This window comes from Pleurodeles waltl, chromosome 8 (genome assembly GCF_031143425.1).
Source record: "Pleurodeles waltl isolate 20211129_DDA chromosome 8, aPleWal1.hap1.20221129, whole genome shotgun sequence".
NCBI classification, from domain to species: domain Eukaryota; kingdom Metazoa; phylum Chordata; class Amphibia; order Caudata; family Salamandridae; genus Pleurodeles; species Pleurodeles waltl.
The window spans coordinates 868,426,962-868,442,635 of NC_090447.1; positions in this window are offsets into that span (position 1 = coordinate 868,426,962).

A 15,674-nucleotide genomic window follows, 5' to 3' on the forward strand; every position below is an offset into this window, starting at 1 on the left:
GACAGCAGGCCAATACAGCAAAGCAAGAGTCTAGCAGAGTGCTGTCTTGCAGAGTGGCAGTCTTTCAGCAGCACAGCAGTCCTTCATCCTGGCACAGTATCCACAGGTGCAGAAGTGAACTGAAGTGGTGGTGTCTGAGTTCAATCTTTTATACCCTGGTGCCTTGGTTCTGAAAGTTAGGAGAAGCTTCTAGACAGTGGTTTTGAAGTGCCTTTGCTGCCCTGGGTCCAAGCTGGCTGAAGTGACAATGCAGGGTCCTTAGGCCCTGTGTATTAAGACAGGAAAACCCCTTTTCAGGTATAAGTGAGACTGGGCTCAGCTTCTCCCTCCTATCCTGACAGTGATGGCCCATCTAAACACACCTAAGCTCCCATGTTGTGTGAGTGTCTAGGAGGAATACACAAATCCTAACTGCCAACTAAACCCAGTCATTTGACCAGAGACATGCTGCATGCACCAAATGGCTAGGGCAAGAAAATGCCAACTAAGCTAGGACCTCAAATAGGTGATTCCCGAAACAACAAACATGAACTGGCAGTCTTTTCCTATTTGGAAATTACACTTATAACATATAATAAGGCAACTCCAGTGTTATCTTATGGAAGAGATAGGCCTTACAGTAGTGAAAAATGAATTTAAGAGTTTTTTCATACGAGGACATGTGAAACTTAAAAGTATATGTCCTACCTTTTTAAATGCATTGCACCCTGCCCTCTGGGCTGTCCAGTGCTTTCCCTACGGGTGACCTATGTAATAAAAAAAAGAAAGTTTAGGCCTGGCAAAAGCTTTACTTTGCCATGTCGAAATAGCAGTTTAAAACTGCACACACAAGCTTCTCAATGGTAGGCCTGAGAACCTTTTAAAGGGCTACTCACATACTAGAAGCCTTTAATTTAGAGGTCGTGGGCACATGTAGTGCCACTTTACTAGGGACTAAGTAAATTAAATATGCCCATTGGGTGTAGGCCAATGTTACAAAGTTTAGAGGACAGAGCACAATCACTTTACACTGGTTAGCAGAGTCTTGTCTTCAGATGTAACTATAGGATTTTAATCAGAAAATAGAGTCACAATCCAATAAAATACTGTTTAAATGTTTTATATTGCTAGAAATTGTTTTTACCTGTGCCTTGCCACCTTGCAATATTCAAATATATGGGTCAAATTCACAAAGGTCACATTTAAAAAATAGAGATTCTGCTTCCTGCTATCACTCCTACATTTGAATGCAGTTTCTAGATGTTACTAGATTCACAAAGGATCCACAGCATTACTCTTAATAATCTCTCACAGTGCACATATGTGTTAAATAATTTTGTTCAGCATTTCTGCCGGTGGGACATTCTCCAAGTTAAATGTTTCACAAACACTTATTATTAGCACTTCTAACTTTTTATCCTTAAGCATTATAAGGTAATGTCCACATAGCAAAACACCTTCAGCTGCAACATTTTTAGTTATTGGGCTCTTACCTCCTCATTCATACTATGGAAACACAGTTAGTACATACTTTAAACGGGCACACATTTTGGAATGGGAGCTAGCTTCAGGTGGTATGCGACTAAAAATACAATTACGAGTAGACAGGTGTTCATTTACTTTAGCAAGGCTGACATACTAATCGCTTTAAACCGGCCCTCACCCTGAAAATATCTCAGTAGTCCAATCTTCATGGTTTTTTCTCTATTTGGGATTACGTTTCTTAAATGTAATATCCTCAGATCGTGATTGTCTGAACTCCTGATTCCCTTTACCAGGATTTTGAATTTAAATTTGCAATATCTTTATTTATTCGTGCAACCAATTTGTGAGTAGAACCTCACAAAACTTTAGCCAATGTTTATTAGAAACATTGCAGTGCAGATCTGTGTAAAAATCGGCAGAACTGTGTAACACCAAATGAAAAAACACTACAGCGTTATCTACAGAGAGTTGACCTCTGATGATGTTATCAGTGATGCAAACACAACAGGTCCAAATCAAGTGCTGTCTAATGCGACATTTGTACTGATGGAAATCCCTGAGCACAATTGTCACTGCCTAAGTGTGACTCGTGTGACTTTTGAAAAAGTTAAATTTGAAAATTGGAAATTTAGACTATTGGAATGCTAAGAGCTCCATTAAAGAGAATGGAATGGCCTATAATGGCTGGAACAGATCTTCTACTTTTTCAAATGTGCTTTCTCTTTTAAATTTATAACATTCCATCCCCAAGTAGCTTTATAGGCCTTCTACTTCAGGCTTTAATAGTTATTAAATGTGGCCACCTTCATTATAGGCCCCTTGCTTGAGGCTGTGGCCTCTTTCTCTGGCGTGGGACCTTTTTTGTGGTAAAATAATGCTTTATTAAAGTTAAAGAAAAATAGCGTACATTAGTACAATATGAAATATATAACATTGCATTACATATCCAAGCAAAAGTGGAAAAGGGTACAGACCTAGAGAAATGTAGAGTTAAACATACCTACTAAAACATTTTATGTAATCAACAGGAACATAACATTGTACCATAAAATACTTGTATTTTTATTATGTTTTAATAAAGAAGTAAGAGATAAGAGGAAAAAGAGAAAAGTGAAAAGAGAAAAAAATAAAATGAAGCAAGGCAAATTCAAAATCACATATTTATAATTTGAAAACCATTGATTCTATACCGAAAATCAAAGAAGTTCAAAGACACTATTGGCAGTGGTATGAAAGGTCTTTTGTTGTGAAAGAAAATAAGTGATAGGAAGCCATAGCTTGTCTCTTTAGATTAGCAGTTGAGTAGTATTAGCATTGGCATGATCCATCCTGTGATTATAGCAAATCAAATTCCACCAAGCGACAACATTATTTTTGAGGTATCTTGCCAACTGGAGATTATAATTTGCAGTACACTAGTGATAAGTAGGTCAACAAATTTATCAAGCATAATCTAGGATTGCCATTTAGAAGAAGCACCACCCAAAACAATATGTAGGATAATAAAAGGTATATTGGTAGACAACATCTGATTAATTTTAGCCCAAATGTGCACCCAAAATGTTTTATCTAAAGGGCATTTAAAAAACATGTGCATATAGTGACTGTTTTATTGAGAACACAACCAAAATTTGTTGTCTACAGTGAATTTAAATTTATAAAGATCCTTAGGAGTATAGTAAAGTCTATTGTTATAATAAAATGATGTTTGGGTTGTAGATGTTGAGCTGGATTTTATGTGGAGTTTTAACCAGATTTGTTTCCATATAAGTAGAGGAAACTGTTGATTGAAATCTTGTTCCCATGCTAATGCTATATTAGACTTTGGGGGTCATTCTGACCCTGGTGGTCAGTGTTAAAGCGGGGGCCAACCCGCAACAGGCTGGCGGTCCAAAAAATGGAATTCTGACCCTGGTGGGAACCGCCAACACAGGCCGCCACTTTAACACTCCGACCGCCACGGCGGCACAAACAAACAGCGCGGCGGTCACCGCCAACAGCCAGGCGGCAGACAATGTACCGCCCACCCTATCACGACTCACCAATCTGCCACCTTTTCCGGGGCGGGAGCCCCGCCGATAAAAACACGGTGGAATCAGACATTTCCAATGGAAAACGCTCACCTCGACACTCCACGCGGAATCGGAACAGCATGGAACCGGAACTCCACATCCTCCCAGCCATTGCCTTCCTGCTCTTCTTCCAGGATCAAGAAGGTCGCCGCAGACGACAACGGTGAGTACTGCACCTACGACACAGGGGAGGGGGGAGGAGGAAAGGTTGCGGTGCTTCTCACGGCGGGCCCTGTCCAGCGGTGCTTCTCACGGCGGGGCCTGTTCAGCGGTGCTTCTCACGGCGGGCCCTGTTCAGCGGTGCCTGTCTTGGCAGGGCCCTGTTCAGCGGTGCTTCTCACGGCGGGGCCCTGTTCAGCGGTGCTTCTCACGGCGGGGCCCTGTTCAGCGGTGCTTCTCACGGCGGGGCCTGTTCAGCGGTGCCTGTCTTGGCGGGGCCCTGTTCAGCGGTGCTTCTCACGGCGGGCCCTGTTCAGCGGTGCCTGTCTTGGCGGGGCCCTGTTCAGCGGTGCTTCTCACGGCGGGCCCTGTTCAGCGGTGCCTGTCTTGGCGGGGCCCTGTTCAGCGGTGCTTCTCACGGCGGGGCCCTGTTCAGCGGTGCTTCTCACGGCGGGCCCTGTTCAGCGGTGCCTGTCTTGGCGGGGCCCTGTTCAGCGGTGCTTCTCACGGTGGGCCCTGTTCAGCGGTGCCTGTATTGGCGGGGCACTGTTCAGCGGTGCTTCTCACGGCGGGCCCTGTTCAGCTGTGCTTCTCACGGCGGGGCCTGTTCAGCGGTGCCTGTCTTGGCGGGGCCCTGTTCAGCGGTGCTTCTCACGGCGGGCCCTGTTCAGCGGTGCCTGTCTTGCGGGGCCCTGTTCAGCGGTGCTTCTCACGGCGGGCCCTGTCCAGCGGTGCTTCTCACGGCGGGCCTGTTCAGCGGTGCTTCTCACGGCGGGCCCTGTTCAGCGGTGCCTGTCTTGGCGGGGCCCTGTTCAGCGGTGCTTCTCACGGCGGGGCCCTGTTCAGCGGTGCTTCTCACGGCGGGGCCCTGTTCAGCGGTGCTTCTCACGGCGGGGCCTGTTCAGCGGTGCCTGTCTTGGCGGGGCCCTGTTCAGCGGTGCTTCTCACGGCGGGCCCTGTTCAGCGGTGCCTGTCTTGGCGGGGCCCTGTTCAGCGGTGCTTCTCACGGCGGGCCCTGTGCAGCGGTGCTTCTCACGGCGGGGCCTGTTCAGCGGCGCTTCTCACGGCGGGCCCTGTTCAGCGGTGCCTGTCTTGTGTTTCGAGTGAACCACACCTGGCCAATACTTCCCGCTCAGTCAGCATCGGACCTTTCCATTGCGGGGCCCTCCTGTGATGGAGTCCTGGGGCCCTGGGTCTCCTCCGATACCCCCGGAATGGGGCTGGTGGGGCCCTCATGGCCAGGTCGACTGCTCTCTGCCTTCGGCGCTTTGCTGCCCTTGCCCTCCTTGGAAGACTCTCCGTGGCCCTTGGCTCCCTTACCCGATGTGGCAGGTGACGGTGCAAGGCTACCCTCCTTGGGGGCAGGCGTATCAGGCCTCTCGCCCCTGCCCTTCAGTTTTTTGCTCCTCTTCCCAGGGGGGGGGCTGGCTGTGCCTTTGCTGCTGGCCGATGTCCCTGCCCAAGGAAAGGGCGGACTCCAAAAACCAGGCACGACGTTCTTGGGAGTTGCTGGGCTGGTGGTGGCTGAGGTGTTTTTGGAACTCTTACGAGATGGAGGGGGTGGGTCAGGTGAGGAAAAGATGTTCACTTTAGAGAGGAATAGTTTTTTAGGAGCAATGGGAAGGGTAGCTGGAGTGGGTATGGGAGTGGAGGAAGAGGATGTGGTTGTAGGAGAGTCAAGTCTGGTGTCTTTGGGTGCAGGTGCTTGGGCTGGAGGCTGACGTGAGGTGGATGGCTGTTGGTTGGGTGCCTGCCTGCGTTTGTGTGGGTTGGAAGCGGGGGTGACAGACACACTGGGAGAGGACACAGGGGACGTGTACATGGCAGTGGGGGTGGTGACTGCACGTGTGCGGACTGGGCTGGAGGGTGTGCTGGTGATGGGTGTACTGGCTGATGGTGGTGTGCATGCAGGTGTGAGTGTAGACATCACAGGGAGGGAGGAGGGAGACGAGGAGGTGGGGGACACAGAGGAGGTAGTGGCTGTTGGCATGTCTGCATCTGTATGTTGCTTGTGTGAATGCTTGTGTGTTCTGTGGTGCTTATGTCTGGATGAGCTTCCCTTGGGAGTTGAGGTGTGTGCAGGCTGGTCTGTAGGTGTGGATGGGATAGACAGAGGAACAGGGGAGTGGGACTGGGTGGAGGGAGTTAGAAGAGGGAGGCTGGAGACAGGGACAATCGCTGCCGTCAGTGCTGAGGCCAGAGCGTTGAACGATCGCTGCTGGGCAGCCTGACCCGAATGAAGGCCCTCCAGGTATGCATTGCTTTGATGCACCTCCCTGTCCACACCCTAAATGTTTTGGGTTAACAATGTATGTTTACTGGCAAAACCTCTAGTTTGTCTACATTAATCTTATATCATGAGACATTAGAGTACTCTTATAACAAATGAAAAAAATCAGGGATAGTTTTTTGGGGGTTTGAAATAAAAAGCAAAATATTGTTGGCATATGTTGTGAATTTAATCCCTAAATCATTATGTTTAAAGCCATAAAAGTTAGATAATCTGCATATTTACTCTAAAAAAGGCTCTAGGGCTAATTTAAATAAAGAGGTGATAACGGACAACCCTGTCTAGTACCTCTATATAAGAGGACATTTTGAAATTGTTTACCATTAACTAAAATAGAGGTAGAGGGTGAGGAGTACAAAAGTCAAATAAGTTTAAGAATATGAGGACTGGAACCGTGCCATTTTAGTGCTCCAAACATGAAATCCCAACAGACTCGATCAAAGGCTTTTTGGCATCTAAAGTTATAGCAGCTAAATGCTCCATAGACTTAGAAGCTAGATGGATCATGTTAAGAAAAGTTCTGGAATTATCTGATATATATCATCCCTTAACGAAACCTCATTGATGTATATCTATTAAGTCTGGGATGAACTGATTAATGTTTACTGCAAGAACTTTTGCAAAGATTTTACAATCAGTATTTATAAGGGATATGGGTCTATAATTTTCACATTTTGATAGATCTTTATCTTTTTTAGGGATTAAGCATAACATAGTTTCAGAAAAAGTACCTTTCATTTGATCTGGAATAAGTGATAATAACTTGGGAATTAGAGTAGATGCAAATTTTGAATAGCACTCAATTGATAAGCCGTTTATCTTTTGGAAGTTTGGTAATGGCATTTCTTATTTCTGCCTCAGATAACTAAAAGAGTCTAAGGGAGACAAGTCTACTTTGTGTGCCATTGATTTTGGGATAGATTGGAAGAACTTATCTACGTCATTTATATTAGGAATGCTTTCTGGGTTATATAATGTGGTATAGTAGTCAGTAAAACAATCCAGGATTTTTGAGTCATTGGTATGTCTGTTTCCATGTTTGTCTGTAATAACAGTAATTTTAGATTTTTGTTTCTTAATCTTTAAAGAATTTGCTAATAACCTGCCCGCTTTATTCCTCCCCCCATAACATTTGGAAATAATTTTGAGACGAGTATAACATGCACTTTCCCAAGACTGCTTATTATGTTGTAGTTTAGCATCAATTAATCTGGATAAAGTATCTGGTTTATTAGAGGAGAAATATTAATGTTCAAGACATTTAAGCCCATATTTATACTCCCTTTGCGTCAGATTAGCGTCATTTATTTAGGCGCAAATTCTGCGCAAAGCTAACACCATATTAATACTTTGACGCTAGACCCGTCTAGTGTCAAAATATCCCAGTGTACATCATTTTCTGGATGTGTGAAACCGCCTTGCGTCAATGAGATGCAAGGTAGGCGTTCCTGTCTAAAAAATGACTTAAACACCCGTGTGCCATATTTATCCAAGGGTGCAAAAATGGCACACAGCAGGGAGGCGGAGCCGGAAAAAGGCCCAAATCCCGATTTGCGCCAAAATGTAATGCCTAGGTCAGGGCAGGCGTTAAAATGGGGCAAACACACCAGTACTTCAGGAAAACTCACAGGAGCAACTTCAGAGCTCAAAAAGGAAGACATGGAGGTGCTATTCATCCACATGCACGAAGACGCAGAGCACAGCAGCAACAGCAGCAGCTTCCACCACACCAACAGGGACCCCAAAGGCAACACAGAAGGCAGGAGAGGATATTGAGGACCAGGACAACCCTTCAGGGCCTCAGGGAACATGACATCATCCAGAGGTACAGATTAAACTGGTAAGTCATACAGCAGCTGCTGCGCCACATTGAGCCACAGTTGGCACCCAGCTTGTAGACACTCCACATCATTCCACCAGAGACCAAGCTGCTAGCTGTCCTGCACATGTTGGCAAGTGGCTCTTTTCAAACCACTGGTGCCGTGGTTGCTGGGATCTCACAGCCCTCATTCTCTGCCTTCCTTTCCAAGGTACTTGATGCCATCACCTCCCTCATACCCTGCCACATCAGCTTCACCAACACACTGCAGAAGCAGCAGGAGTCCAAACAGGGGTTCTATCAAATCAATGGCTTCCCAAGCGTGCTTGGTGCCATTGACTGCACACATGTACGGATTGTGCCACCTGCTGCAACGGAGCATCTATACCGCAACAGGAAGCACATACACTCCATCAATGTGCAGGGCAATGTGGATCACTGTGAATTGATCACCAACATCGTGGCAAAGTATCCTGGGAGTGTACATGATTAATTAATCTTCCACCACAGCACCACCAATCAGCACTTCCAGGATGGACGATATGGCAATGGCCTACTTGTTGGTAAGTACAGAAACCTAGTTATATACACACAGCACAGCAACCCTGTAGGATACACAACACACACACCACTACATTGACACGTGGCCAGGAAGACACTGAGGTTGTGACACTGGTAGTCATGCTTGATATCCTAACCCAATGGGATACACACCTATGGACAAATGACAGATGCAAATAACAACAGATGCCATTCCAGAGCCACAAGGGACCAATTTAAAACCATACAGTGACAATGACATGGCCTTAACTGGCAGTACAACTTGGAAGATGAATCTTCCAATATCACATCAATAACACTCAATCACACACCCTTCCAAGCAATACGTACTGTGTGAGGGGTGTGTAATGTGTTTTGCTGCAGGTCAAACACCATGAGACACATAGCATGATGATGCTGACTCTAATGAAGGTGGCATGGAATCATTGAGGCAGTACCAACATCTCACATCACTCCTGGGGTGACATTGCTCGCTAACAATAAGGAAGTGGACTGTGCAATGAAAACATGTGGATGTGACACTAATGCAAAGTGCACACTGCTACACATACAGATTGAGCCAATTCCCCATATACATAACAGATGTACAGGCACATGGACCTTCTGACACTAAAACCTTCACCCCCACAACCAAGTTAGCCCGCTTTCCTGGAGCAAATTCAGTAGTGTACGTACATGTTTGCACATGTGGCAACTTGGTGAGGGCACAAAAATAGGTTTGCATAGAACTTGTCACACATGGGATAATTGTGCATTGTCATTTGTGAACACTTCAGTGCTGCCAACTTATGGAGGTGTGTTGTACATTGTCATTTGATGGGATGTTCAGCCCATATAGTGCAACCGTGTCACCTCCACAGTGGAATGGATTGTGTGTGTGGAAGTATGATGTCACCTCCAGTGAAGGCACATGGACACTTCTTTTACATGACTTAATGCATGGGAGATACACACTGAACTGCAAATTTAGAAATATACCGCTGATATCAGGTCAATCAGCCAAACACCAGTTTTGATAGTTAAACAACCCAATGCAGAAAGAACATCTTAGAAGCCTACAATCCCACACAATACCAAAAACACAGATGAGTCACAGACGACACAAGATAACAACTGCCATGCAAAGTGATAATCAAGGTGCAACCAAATATTTACCCTAATTTTCTCTTTCAGCTGATCAGGGTTACGGGATCCAGCCATGGATCATGACCCCATTTGCCAACCCAAGCACAGCAGCAGAGCGTGCCTATCATGAGGCACATTGTAGGGCACACACTATAGTTGATAGGACTTTTGGCATCCTGAAGTTCAGATTCAGGTGCCTGGACATTACTGTAGGCAGCCTCCTATATTCACCTGAAATGGTCTGCGAGATCCTTTTGACCTGTGCCATCCTGTACAACATGTGTGCAAGGAGGAACATTCCCCTCTATGAACCAGACCCACAAATGCCTGAAGAGGAGGAAGAGGAGGATGCTGTCCGTGAAAATGAGCAGGAACATCCAAACACTGATGCAGGATTGCATCACAGACAACACATCATACAAACCTTCTTCTAACTATCATCAACATCACCAATTTGTTATCATATGTCATTAAACACCTATCTTCGTCACTCAATCATGCTCTGGGTAAATTTTTATGCATCACATGATCCCTAGGAATCATAATCAGAGTTTAGCCTCATGGAGCATTGCAGAAATACAGATTAGGATACTGAAAAAGCCACATCACATTTGATGAGTATGAATGTACAGCAAACATCACACACAGTGTAAATGGCATATATCCTGTCTAATTCATGTGTGAAGGGCAATATCAGAGGACCACAGCTATAAGACATATCCATGATGCCAACATGGTCTATTGCAGCACATGACACACAACTAAGACACCATCAATCATAAGGAAAAAAAGTGTCTCATGCATGAGGCAGTGGATGTGCTATTGCATTGGTAACAGGAATGTATGACCAGACCCTTGACAGCAGTAAGTGTGACATCAGCTATCTCTGCAAGGAGCATGTGTGACAAGAAGTCCATCTAAGCTGAAAATGGATAGCACGAGTGCCCCAAGTATGACAAGCATTGCTCACAAAACATGCCCTGTGCAGTCCATCCCAGGGAATAAGCCCTGCCACTGCCATGTTTTAAGTCTCTCCCCACACTTCTCTAGGGGGCCCTGTAAATGGGTTATCTGTACCCTGAGATTCTTCAGCTACACACACCCAGACTTCCATTCTGACTCCTGTGTGCTTCCTACTTCAGGATGGCATGCCATAGTCATAGTTCATCAGTCTGCATGGTCAAATAATGCACTGCCAGGTAGTCGGTAAGACCTGTAATCAGCTGTCCATTGCTTCCCATTTGAAAGGTCCACTTGGCCCTTTGAACTTGATTCTCAACTCCGTGAATTGTGAGAGACTGAAGCTGCACACACCTGTGAGCACTACCATGCAGACCAGCCATTTGAACCTGCCCTGCCCTTGCTGCTGCCTGGAACTGCTTAGAAGCTGCCATTTTCAGAATTTCCTTGTTGTGCATTGGCATACAAAGCACTTGTGTACCAGAGCCCTTGGGGGATGGCATAACGTTGCAGACCACAGCACAAACTGTTTTTAGTTCCCACAGTGTTGTTCCTGCTTGTCCCAGTCAGAGCCTGCTCACTGTGTATTTGCCTTGTTCATGTTTGTTCCTGACAGAGCCTTCATCCTGTTAGCCAGACTGGTTCCAGTCTTTGCATTAAACATAGAGGTTCCCTGTGGCTACATTTGTCTCATAGTTGCTTTTCATGCCCTCTCCTGCCTCATGGGTTATTGTGTGTGGTAGGTCTACAATTAATTCTCAAATAGATAGTATATTTTAATCACGTTACTCATTGCAATCAGTTCTGGGACATGTATTCAAATGGCCTAATCCAGCCCAAATCCCTTGTCTGGTATTGCCTGTAATTATTTTTGCCAAACAGTAACAGTGTGCTATGGCTGTATGCATGGATTCGGTACGGTGCATCCAGCACAACAAACAAGGCTTGCCAATGTGTATGTGAGGACAAAACATGTTTGTGCCCTGACGGTCCACACACAGAATCACTTCTGCCGCCACCTTTTGATGGTGCTTGCGTGGTGACTAGCTGTGAGATTAATTAGCACAGAGGCACTGATATTCCCTGTTGCAGGGGGAATTTTCAAGACCACCCTGTGTACACATGTTGTGATGAAAGATGCCTGTTAACTATTACTTATCCATTAAGTTTTTGAGCACACCAAGGAAGCCCTGTCGTCAGCCTTATGAAAGTTCTGCAGTGCCATATCTTTCCTTTACAACATGGAGGCCAATACTGACACAGGGTACACATGGCCACACACTTGAACTGGACACCTTTGTGCAATGAACCACTGGAAATATGTGAACATATGCAGCATGGTCTGCTGGTCCTCCAAGGCCACAGGAGAAACATAGGTCATTTAAATTAGTCAAACTGTGGTATACCAAAACATTTTTGGATTGGATTTGAGACTCTGTGTCACAAACACTGTACCTACCTAGCATGTTCAAATGATTGACTCATGGGTAGTATACACACAAGTGACTATGAAGTGGTATACAACATGTCATTAAATGCGATGGGTTACATTTCTGCCATTGCCATTATCAGCTGTCCACTATCTATCCTGTCTACAGTTTGTCATGGGAGATGTTTTGTCCCCAAAGTCAGGGACGTTCACAAAGCATAAAACGCAACAGATATAACAAACACATATCATGACTCACACTAGAATGAAAAGAACCTACTCCAAGAAATTGGAGAGTGACGGTATTAAGCTAGAGATAAAGGGCATACCTTACCCAAGGAGTTACCTTGAGGAGGCCCTATCCCTAGAGACTAATAGCCTCTGGTATCCAGGAGACAGAGAGTCCTACCAAGCGGTCCATGGAGAGGACGGTGCAATTCGCACGGCGAGCGCCCCCTTTGATGTATGTTTGACTATAAGGGGACTCTCCAATTTCTTGTAGTAGGTTCTTTTCATTCTAGTGTGAGTCTTAGGGATCCAAGGCCCTGATGAATGCCCTGAGACCTTCCTTGGCTCAAGTATAAGGTGACCCTGTGAGTCCTTGTTCTCACGGAAGTGTCCCACTTTTTTGTTTTTAACCACACCAAACAGACACCATTATTAAATTGTAACTTTGCACAGGTGACTGTTTAGGTGTTTTTATTTTCCCTAGTTTAGCTGTATCCCACATCTTCCCAGACCAAGAACTAATTTACGCACTCCCTCCTGTTCTTTTAACAGTGAGGCTGAGTCCGCCCAGGTGGTACTGTCATACCTGGGTGGGACTAAGTGGTCAAATGATGAAGCATGACACTATATAGTGTGTGAGACCACCTAGTCCATAAAGGAATTTCCCCCGAGCTCTACCAATACTCCACAACCATGCTCTGACCTCTCTTTCCTAGCCAGGATCCTAAGCAGCGGGGGCAGAATCTTGCCCCTCAGCCACGATCTTTTCCTTAGGGGACCCCGTACTTCTTTATGTTAGTTCGGGTTGCGTACCTAGGGAGCTTAGTACGGGCTTGTCCCTCCTAGTCTGCTTTTGCTCCCTTTACTCTCTCCATGTGTTACGGTATGCTAAGATCAGCAGGCCAGCATTCCTGTGAGTGCCGCCATTCCCAAGGTGCTTACCAATAGAGACCTACTTCATCAAGATTGTAGAAGTAGGACATTTGCTAAACCATGTTTCAATTAGCAGACAGTGTTAGTTCAGTTGTATACCCACAGATCACCTAACTTGGCAAATGTAAGCTAATGAATGTGGCAAACTGTGATCTACAATACCTGATATAGATACACAGGGCCCAGAGGAACACATTTCAGGGGCAATGACTACACCTGTGCCCATGCATTATGTCATGGATGATGAAATTAGACACTGTGGGCATATACTATTTTTGTTGGTTTGATTTAGATAAATAGCCAATCCATGTTTAGCGTAACATTGTCATCAAGTAACACACAGGATCCCCGCCATCATGGTGTCATGGGGGAATATACAGCTCTGGGTACACTGCCAATGGGGCATATGTTACCTACATATGACAAAGGCACACATATAATGGACCACTGAAAACACAATAATTCCAGAACAAAACTCAACCCACATGAGCATCACACAGTAACTCACTGTTCCTTGATATACAATCTACAATACCTGAGTCACTGGTATTGCAGTGCACCAGGAATGTGGCTTTGCATTTCTCTAATAATAACAAATGATGAAATGGAGTACAGTCTAGAAATAATTAAGCACAAAATTGAGTAATTAAGTTTGGCATTGCATGATTGTTAGGGCCAGTGCATGTGTGCATATGTGTGTCTATCACTCACTGGAGTGACAATGTCAATGCATGTTTGCAGTAGTGTGTCTGTTGGTGTGTCTACATGCCTGATGTGCTGTTCTATCATATAAAATGTCACACACAGTAATTTGTTGATCCAAGTTTTGTACAGGGAGCAGACATGGAGCACATTTCACCCTTCCATGTTTTACAGGTGGACCCACCCCATATACAATTGGTGAAGTGGCTCGATATGTGGACCCAGATGTATCCAGTAAGTGTTGATATGTTTGTCCTGTGTTTGCAGCTGTTGTGTGATTAACTCCTATATGTTGGACTCATTGCAAGGCATGATGTGCTGGCACATGATCTGATATGTGACTTGACTAGAGGGTGAGATTTTGTTCCATGTTTAAGTTGGACATTCTGTGGCAGAGAGTTATATTTTGGGAGTTGAGGGCTGCACTATAGGCATGGTCAGGTGAACAGGGTGATTTTTTGCTACATGTATGCCAATGACTAATTTGGAGATGGCCAGTTTCATAATTTAGTTTGCAAGTCATGCCCTGATTCACACAGACCAGTGATGCCGAAGTCTTACCCACAGACTTAAGCATCCCTGTTAACTAATGAACATGTGGGACTGTATGTTTGACTTCATAGCAGCATGTAGCTCCACATGTTGTGCTCCGTTTTTTATGGCACTTGAGTGAAGTGTCATAGGCGTGCATGCAGGTCAAGCCCAGATGGGTGCTTGCATCAATGTGCTTGTTTTTGGAAAGGTATCAGTGAGATCTAATGATGTTGACAATTGTCTGCAATTAGAAACATAACTGTGGATATGATTGTCCAATGTTTGAGTCAATCCTAGTTGGCAGCCCTCCTTACCTATGGTGGACTGACTAAACCAATAGACAGCTATCCAAAGCTTCCTGGCTGTTCTTGATGTTTGAAAGTATGTGTTGCATGTCCATCCCCCCACGAGGCACAAGGTTAGGAAATATGTGTACCTAGGTGTGAGGATCCCAGTGTAGAAGACATACATGTAATTCAAACATTAATTTGTTCTAACCTAGGATCCTCCCTCGTGATTAGCAACTGCATACCATCCAGGCAATTCCATTTACAAATCACAGGTCTTGTGAGCCTTGATTGTCATCCAGAAGATAGTCATTAGTTGGCCTGACACATGTGGAGTACATGCGGCGTTTGTTATGTGACTAATAGCAATACAATGATGCACAGATCATTTACTTAGGTACACCCCTTGTTGTGCATTGCTGTGCTGTTAGATAGTAGATGTGTAGGCTGCGTTGGCCTGTCATTCCTCAGGGACATTCTATGATCTGTACTGTGATTTGAACTGTATGTGCTATTTTTGAGGAAGTTTTAGAATATCATCTGTAGATGTATCACACAATGATGTCACTAATGTTTGGCTTTCTCTACTTTTACAGCTGCCAACATGAATGCCCAAGAGATCAGGGAATTCCGGAGGCGTGCAATGTGTTACCCCCACATACTAGATGTGGAGGCTGGGTTCCGCAATATGGCATGCCGTTATCGCCATGAGAGAGCCACAAGGGTCTGGAGGGCATTTGCCCAAGGGGGGCCAGCCTTTCCCTCAACAGCCACCACCACCACTACAGCTCAGACCACAGTCACCCAAAGGATGACAGCCACTGTTGTAGGTCCTTCAACCTCATCTGCTCCAGGCCCACAAGCAGCAGCCCCTGCACCTCCCCCTTCAAGCATGGCACCGGCACCAGCAGTGGCATCAACAAGTGGAACACAAACAACCCCAGCTGCTGTGATAGACAATGTTGAATTTCAGACACTGAGACGTGACATGCAACGGATGTTGCACAGGATGGACAGGCTGCAGCAGGAGGTGTCCCGCAATAGCAGGAGACTGTGGGGTATTAAGAAGATCCTGCAGAGGGCCAATTTGTGACTTTTGGATCCTCACCCA